Genomic DNA, 9443 nt, shown 5'->3' on the forward strand with positions numbered 1-9443 from the left:
GAATCCTCCGCATGATAATCACAAGTTTGTAAACTAGAGCAATTGGTCTGTGTGCACCGCAGCAAATTAAATCAAATGTTATTTGTCACATGCGCCGAATACAACAGGTGTAGACCTTATAGTGAAAGGCTTACTTACAAGCCCTTACCCAACAAGGCAGTTCTAGAAAATACCTAAAAAAAAAGACATAAGAATAACAAATTATTAAAGAGCAGCAGTAAATAACAATAGCGGGGCTATATACAGGGGGAACCGGTACAGAGTCAATGTGCGGGGGGCACCGGTGTCAAGGTAATATGTGCATGTAGGTAGGGATGGGCAATCTGGCCAAAATCTCATATCACGATATAGGTCATTTCATATCCCGATAACGATACATATCACGATATTGCACATTCTGTAATATCAATGAATAAATAGTTTATATAAAATGACCACATGTAAAGGCCTACTTCTAATTACCTTTGAATTATACTCAACATATAAAAAGGTACTTACTCATATTTGATTCTTTCTCCTTTTATTTAGAACCTTGGTGCAAATTTTAAATTAAGCATATAACAGAATATGAATGTATAAAAATCTGAAAATATAGGTCTAAAAATATCCTTGTGTAATATATATACACACACACACACACACACACACACACACACAGTGGGGGAAAAACGTATTTAGTGAGCCACCAATTGTGCAAGTTCTCCAAACTTAAAAAGATGAGAGGCCTGTAATTTTCATCATAGGTACACTTCAACTATGACAGACTAAATGAGAAGGAAAAAAATCCAGAAAAATCACAGGATTTTTAATGATTTTATTAGCATATTGTGGAAAATAGGTATTTGGTCACCTACAAACAAACCTGTAACACAGACCTGTAAGAGGCTCCTCTGTCCTCCACTCGTTACCTGTATTAATGGCACCTGTTTGAACTTGTTATCAGTATAAAAGACACCTGTCCACAACCTCAAACAGTCACACTCCAAACTCCACTATGGCCAAGACCAAAGAGCTGTCAAAGGACACCAGAAACTAAATTGTAGACCTGCACCAGGCTGGGAAGACTGAATCTGCAATAGGTAAGCAGCTTGTTTTGAAGAAATCAACTGTGGGAGCAATTATTAGGAAATGGAAGACATACAAGACCACTGATAATCTCCCTTGATCTGGGGCTCCACGCAAGATCTCACCCCGTGGGGTCAAAATGATCACAAGAACAGTGAGCAAAAATCCCAGAACCACACGGGGGGACCGAGTGAATGACCTGCAGAGAGCTGGGACCAAAGTAACAAAGCCTACCATCAGTAACACACTACGCCGCCAGGGACTCAAATCCTGTAGTGCCAGACGTGTCCCCCTGCTTAAGCCAGTACATGTCCAGGCCCGTCTGAAGTTTGCTAGAGAGCATTTGGATGATCCAGAAGAAGACTGGGAGAATGTCATATGGTCAGATGAAACCAAAATAGACATTTTTGGTAAAAACTCAACTCGTCGTGTTTGGAGGACAAAGAATGCTGAGTTGCATCCAAAGAACACCATACCTACTGTGAAGCATGGGGGTGGAAACATTATGCGTTGGGGCTGTTTTTCTGCAAAGGGACCAGGACGACTGATCCGTGTAAAGGAAAGAATGGGGCCATGTATCGTAAGATTTCAGAAAGGGCATTGAAGATGAAACGTGGCTGGGTCTTTCAGCATGACAATGATACCAAACACACCGCCTGGGCATCGAAGGAGTGCCTTCGTAAGAATCATTTCAAGGTCCTGGAGTGGCCTAGCCAGTCTCCAGATCTCAACCCCATAGAAAAATCTTTGGAGAGAGTTGAAAGTCCGTGTTGCCCAGCAACAGCCCCAAAACATCACTGCTCTAGAGGAGATCTGCATGGAGGAATGGGCCAAAATACCCAGCAAGTGTGTGAAAACCTTGTGAAGACTTACAGAAAACGTTTGACCTCTGTCATTGCCAACAAAGGGTATATAACAAAGTATTGAGAAACTTTTGTTATTGACCGAATACTTATTTTCCACCATATTTTGAAAATAAATTCATGAAAAATCCTACAATGTGATTTTCTGGATTTTTTCCCCTCATTTTGTCTGTCAAAGTGTACCTATGATGAAAACTACTATCTCCACTGAGCCTTCAAACCACTGATGCAGACCGTAGGAACATCTATATTTTAAAAAGTCTAATATCCATTTAATATAGCCTACATCACAATAAATCCATTATTTATTTTAGACAGGTCTAAAGAAAATGTAGCCCATTTCAGAAGAACAAAATATTCTGAGTTTACCTTACGTTAAGCCCTGATCTGGCTATTCCATATGGCTGTGGGCTACACTAGTTAATTTAGCAGACAAGGTTTGCTTAGAATTATGTGGTATTATTTTAGAGTATGTGGAATACAAATAAACATAGCTGAATAAAACCGATATTTTCTCCAAACGATTTCCAAACGAGTGCGCACATGCGGCTATTCTGTGTTGAGCAATTAACAAAGAAACAGGTCCTCCTATATGCTTCATTTAGAGTTATTTATGACACTTCAGTTGTGATACAAGCATTAGTATATACTTTTAGATTTGTAATACTTTCTAAAGCCTGCATTATGCGACTAAGGATGATTTGAAGAAAAAAAGTCATGAGCTCTGCTTCTTGCGCAGGCTACACACTTCAGTCTCTCATTTACAATTTGACAAGCACTTGATAATTCTCACCCCTTAATTTAATCTAGTCTTTACATAGAGCCTATGGATGGAACCATTTATTTAGAATGGCCTACAAAAACAAACAAAAAAAGGTAATCCATAGCCTGTACTCAAATAGCGAATGAGGTTGTTATTAATATGCAAGCATAGGCAGTGCAGCCATAATAAGGCTAGGGGAAGCTTTTCCTAAAGTAAATTGAATTAAAATTATATAGCCTACTCTCGTCTATACAAAATTAAAATAGGCTACTAAAGCATGATTTGGCCACAGAAAATCATTTGATTGTAAATCGTATTGCATAGTCAGAAGGAAATGCAGCAGACATAATTGGGGAAGGTTATTGTTAAATTGCGACTGTCTGAAAAGTAGGAGGCGCCAAGCCAGGCATATGGCAATATTTCAAAATACAAATTTCAGGAAAACATAGTTTGGAAAGTAAGTGCTGTAAAGAGAAGATAGAGACAACTCATCTGTCTTTTAGTTATCAAAACTCTCAATTTAACTGAGCGAACAACAGTATAGCCCATCTTATTGGCACCAGCGGAGAGCATCGGCAATATCCCAGGTGAGTGCGCACATTCACTATCATCATTGTTGGGTCAGTTGTACTTATTTTAATTTTTTTCCCCTCCTCCAATTTAGATGGACATCATATACTTTGGCTCTCCCTTTCTTGTAGGCCTATGGACAATGTAGTTTTTATTGAGCCATGTCAGTTTCAGCAGAGTAGGCTACCCTGTAATTTGTAATTTAAAAAAAAGATTCTGCTAGTGTCTCCAGTCATATAAAGTGTAGTAGAATTGCATGAAATGTCTTTTTATAAAAAGCCATATTTTTCCCGATACAAAGAAATAAGCCATGCAAAAAAAGCCAGGCATTTTGGCATCTTTTAGCTGTCATTGTAATGGCTCAGTTTTCACATGTGTTTGTGCAATGACTGGGTTTATAAGAAGATGTTTCACTAGGCTGTGTTCTCTAACAGTGTTCCAGGGAACCTAGGACTATAGGCTACATTTGGAGTTATTTGGCCTGTTTAGTTAGATACCAACCTTATCAAAACATATAGGCCTATGGGCTAGGCTACATGTGTGTGCCTATGATTTGAAAAAGTTGCCTTACTGCACATGCTGGGCATCATTCACAAGTGATAAGAATAGAAACGTGATAATAAAAAGAAAAGTCCCTTTTCGGGACCCTGTCTTTCAAATAATTCGTAAAAATCCAAATAACTTCACAGATCTCCCATGTAAAGGTGTAAAGGGTTTAAACACTGAACATGCATGGGAAACAATGAACCATAAACAATTAATGAACATGCAGCTATGGGAACGGTCTTTAAAGACACTAACTACTTACAGACGGTAGGTGATTAAGGTCACAGTGATGAAAACTTAGGACACTAGAGGCCTTCATACTGACTATGAAAAACAAAACAAAAGAGATATGCACAGGGTCCCTGCTCATCTGCAGGAACATGCATTAGACATGAAGACTGCAGATGTGGCTAGGGCAATAAATTGCCATGTAAGTACTGTGAAACGCCTAAGACTGCGCTACAGGGAGACAGGACGATCAGCTGTCCGTCCTCGAAGTGGCAGACCACGTGTAACACCTGCAGAGGATCAGTACATCCGAACATCACACCTACGGGACAGGTACAGAATGGCAACAACTGCCCGAGTTACACCAGGAATGCACAATCCCTCCATCAGTGCTCAGACTGTCTGAAATTGGCTGAGAGAGGGTGGACTGAGGGCTTGTAGGCCTGTTGTCTGGTGAGGACCTGCCTTACATCACCGGCAACAACGTCGCCTATGGGCACAAACCCACCGTCGCTGGACCAGAAAGGACTGGCAAAAAGTGCTCTTCACTGACGAGTTGCGGTTTTGTCTCACCAGGGGTGATGGTCGGATTCATGTTTATCGTCGAAGGAATGAGCGTTACACCAAGGCCTGTACTCTGGAGCGGGATCGATTTGGAGGTGGAGGGTCCATCATGTTCTGGGGCGTTGTGTCACAGCATCATCGGACTGAGCTTGTCGTCATTACAGGCAATCTCAACGCTGTGCGTTACAGGGAAGACATCCTCCTCCCTCATGTGGTACCCTTCCTGCAGGCTCATCCTGACAGGACCCTCCAGCATGACAATGCCACCAACTTTTCTGCTCGTTCTGTGCGTGATTTTCTGCAAGACAGGAATGTCGGTGTTCTGCAATGGCCAGCGAAGAGCCCGGTCTCAATCCCATTTAGCACATCTGGGACCTGTTGGAACAGAGGGAGAGTGCTAGGGCCATTCCCCCCCAGAAATGTCCAGGAACTTGCAGGTGCCTTGGTGGAAGAGTGGGGTAACATCTCACAGCAAGAACTAGCAAATCTGGTGCAGCCCATGAGTAGGAGATGCACTGCAGTACTTAATGGAGCTGGTGGCCACACCAGATACTGACTGTTACTTTTGATTTTGACCCCCCTCTTTGTTCAGGGACACATTACTCCATTTCTGTTTGTCACACATCTGTGGAAATTGTTCAGTTTGTGTCTCAGTTGTTGAATCTTGTTATGATCATACAAATATTTACACTTGTTAACTTTTCTGAAAACAAACAGTTGACAATGAGGACATTTCTATTTTGCTGAGTTTATCCATCTCAATTTAAGTCCACAAAGGGATGTAGCAATTGTAGATTTAAAGTGTGTCATGTCTAACTTTAGACAGCTAACTGCAGTTAGATTCAAGATTAAGCAACAACTAGGCCTAAACTTCCTGAGGATTTCCACCTTTGATTAATAAAAAAAAATAGACTACAAGATGGACCACAATGTGTCTCTCCTACTTCAGGCATACAGTCATAATTTTAAAAAATACACTGCTCAAAAAAAATAAAAAGGGAACACTAAAATTACACATCCTAGATCTGAATGAAATATTCTTAAATACTTTTTTCTTTACATAGCTGAATGTGCTGACAACAAAATGACACAAATTATCAATGGAAATCAAATTTATCAACCCATGGAGGTCTGGATTTGGAGTCACACTCAAAATTAAAGTGGAAAACCACACTACAGGCTGATCCAACTTTGATGTAATGTCCTTAAAACTAGTCAAAATGAGGCTCAGTAGTGTGTGTGGCCTCCACGTGCCTGTATGACCTCCCTACAACTCCTGGACAGTCTGTGGTGCAACGTGGCATTGGTGGATGGAGCGAGACATGATGTTCCAGATGTGCTCAATTGGATTCAGGTCTGGGGAACGGGCGGGCCAGTCCATAGCATCAATGCCTTCCTCTTGCAGGAACTGCTGACACACTCCAGCCACATGAGGTCTAGCATTGTCTTGCAGTAGGAGGAACCCAGGGCCAACAACACCAGCATATGGTCTCACAAGGGGTCTGAGGATCTCATCTCGGTACCTAATGGCAGTCAGGCTACCTCTGGCGAGCACATGGAGGGCTGTGGGGCCCCACCAAAGAAATGCCACTCCACACCATGACTGACCCAACGCCAAACCGGTCATGCTGGAGGATGTTGCAGGCAGCAGAACGTTCTCCATGGCATCTCCAGACTGTCACATGTGCTCAGTGTGAACCTGCTTTCATCTGTGAAGAGCACAGGGAACCAGTGGCGAATTTGCCAATCTTGGTGTTCTCTGGCAAATGCCAAACGTCCTGCACGGTGTTGGGCTGTAAGCACAACCCCCACCTGTGGACGTCGGACCCTCATACCACCCTCATGGAGTCTGTTTCTGACCGTTTGAGCAGACACATGTACATTTGTGGCCTGCTGGAGGTCATTTTGCAGGGCTCTGGCAGTGCTCCTCCTTGCACAAAGGCGGAGGTAGCGGTCCTGCTGCTGGGTTGTTGCCCTCCTACGGCCTCTTCCACGTCTCCTGATGTACTGGCCTGTCTCCTGGTAGCGCCTCCGTGCTCTGGACACTACGCTGACAGACACAGCAAACCGTCTTGCCACATCTCGCATTGATGTGCCATCCTGGATGAGCTGCACTACCTGAGCCACTTGTGTGGGTTGTAGACTCCGTCTCATGCTACCACTAGAGTGAAAGCACCGCCAGCATTCAAAAGTGACCAAAACATCAGCCAGGAAGCATAGGAACTGAGAAGTGGTCTGTGGTCCCCACCTGCAGAACCACTCCTTTATTGGGAGTGTCTTGCTAAATGCCTATAATTTCCACCTGTTGTCTATTCCATTTGCACAACAGCATGTGACATTTATTGTCAATCAGTTTTGCTTCCTAAGTGGACAGTTTGATTTCACAGAAGTGTGATTGACTTGGAGTTATATTGTGTTGTTTAAGTGTTCCCTTTATTTTTTTGAGCAGTGTATATGTTTCCAGATCTATTTTGTGGCACATTTGGAGATATAACATCTGTAACATACAAATACGAACCAAACATCGTAGCAGAATCCCTTTGTAATATATCGTAAAAGGCGTGAGAAGATCTTCTGTAGAAGTTACCACATGGTTGTCAGTCAACACATCACTTCATATCTGAATTCAAAGAGGCATGAATGCATGCTACTACTGACAACTTTTTTTTTTTTTTTTTTTAATTATGCAGACTACTCCAGATTTCCAGGAACACACTGTCCCTGGGGGTTGTAGTCAACTCTCAATAGGAGACTTTCACCTTTCACCTAAAGAAAGGAACAGCGGTACTGGAATACTGACAAAATACTATCCCCTTTGTAGTATATGAACAATGCTATGCCAGATAACCACATGGCAGACCAATCCAGTGGAGAAAAAAAAAAGGGTTTGCATCTCAAGAATATTGTCAACAGGAGAGCCGGTTAAAAGCAGCGCACTCAGACAGTGAATCAAGGCAACATTCCACACAATTCCTCTAATGTGGTTGTCTGCTGTACCACAACGAGCCAGGTATTGGCCAAGCTTATGACGTCAAATGTTCAGGTGTTCTACCAAACCAAGTTTCAATGGCACCTGTCAATATTTGAAATTGGGCCTAATAAGTAGGCTACAACCATTGGTAGCAAGTGTATGCCTTTGAAATTGCTGTGAACTTGAAGCCACCCTGGACTGGCCTAGGCAGGGCAGGGTTAAGAAAGTGCGCAATACAGCTTTCTGGCAAAGAACATTGAGGACTTAGTAACACCAACAGGTCTAAATCTTGCCACCTGTACTAAGCTTAATAATGCTTAGGAATGAACTGTTTAGAGAAAGAAAAAAATAAACCTTCATTTGAAAAGGTCACTAAGACTGAAACCCTGAGTAGGCTAATGCAGCATTAATAGGCTTTGAGCTACTCTTTGAAAATAAATTGCGACATTGCAATTGCAACAGAACCTTGCACGATCACTTAAATGGGTATCCCAATTTCCCTTAAAAATTAAACATGATAAAGAAAGTTACTGTTAATTTCAAAATTAAAAAGTATTTCAATTGTTTTCTCTATGCATCGGAGTAGCCTATCGCTTTTGCTTTACTAGTGGAAATATTGTATTTTATGTTGCTTGTTTAAATAAATGGTTTTTAAAAGTAAATCAATTGACCTATGAATATTTTTCGAATTTCACTTATAGTAACTCAGCACTGTCGAAGCAAATGACAAGGCGGGGATGCCACAACACGAGTTTGACAATGGATACATTGTCTCCTTTTAAACTTCTATTACAATATTAGCGAATTAACTAACAATGGCGTCATTCGGGCTCCTTTCACAAGTTCTAAAAGCGCGCATCACGATAATAAACGTTTCTAAACAAAGTTGAGTGTCTCACAAACGTAGTATCTCCTTTCAGTTCACAACTCATACGACCTTTTTACTCAATCTCTTCCACTAGACTGCCTTGAAAATTTCGTCTTTAGTTTGCGGTCGCAAGAAGTTGATATATAGTTTAGAGGAAGAAAAAGTTATACAGCAGATATCTATTTTTATGACTACGTGTTGATTCACCGAGCATGCTACGAAATAGGAAACGCCTGTGAAATATAAATATTGTTTTTGTATAGGCCTACGTCTTAAAATGCGTTGTCTATCCAGCCAGCGATGTGCACGTAATCTGTATTGACAATTTGATGGATATTATCTACATTTAAAACGAATTAATCCACCATCAGACATCTAACGTTACGCCTTTTGAAAACTGAGCGACTGTTGTTTTTTTAATGACCCAGTTATTGCGCAAACAAACACACAATGCATTTCTTATTTTTTACATAGTTATTGAGCACAAACTTGGAATATTATAATTGAACAGGCAAAGCATAAAATTAAACATCCAACAAACCTGTGTCAGGCAGCCTCCTAGGCGTGAACCATTCACAATCTTTAAAGAGGATGTAGCGCTCAACAGTGGATCTCACTTGTAAAGCAGCTGCTTGGCCAATCAGTGATGCTGTCTAATATTTTCCCCATACAATTTTCAAAGGCGTGTTTTCATTGGACAATTTTTATTGAACGTTACGTACGCGTCCATCTTTTTGCACATTCCATCACACTTTATTTATGTCACATTATTCAAATTTGCTCAAACAACTTGTATTTGTTTTTTAAAGATGCTTCGGATGCAAGTTTGTTCAGACAAGTTAAATTTTGTTCCAAATTCAATTTCAATACAATCTTTATCAGAACAATTCATGTAGCCTACGATTTTATTACATTTTTTGTTGTTTTTGACAACACAGTTTTGCCACATTATCAGACATCCATTAATTAGGCCTACCCTTTTTCTCATATGGACAAACGATGATA

At 41.1% G+C, this 9443-nt stretch overlaps 1 protein-coding gene across 2 annotated transcripts in view; it reads right to left on the bottom strand.

Moving 5' to 3' along the window:
• Window positions 1–9078, bottom strand: part of acsl1a (acyl-CoA synthetase long chain family member 1a) — a 50604-nt gene extending 41526 nt beyond the window's left edge. For both annotated transcript variants that reach the window (XM_024398369.2, XM_024398370.2), the window contains exon 1: window positions 8980–9078. The gene's annotated coding sequence lies outside the window, so the exon portion shown is untranslated. The remainder of the gene's footprint in view (window positions 1–8979) is intronic.
• Between the last annotated feature and the right edge of the window lie 365 nt (window positions 9079–9443).

The sequence above is a fragment of the Oncorhynchus tshawytscha genome, linkage group LG34 (assembly GCF_018296145.1).
Source record: "Oncorhynchus tshawytscha isolate Ot180627B linkage group LG34, Otsh_v2.0, whole genome shotgun sequence".
Classification (NCBI taxonomy): domain Eukaryota; kingdom Metazoa; phylum Chordata; class Actinopteri; order Salmoniformes; family Salmonidae; genus Oncorhynchus; species Oncorhynchus tshawytscha.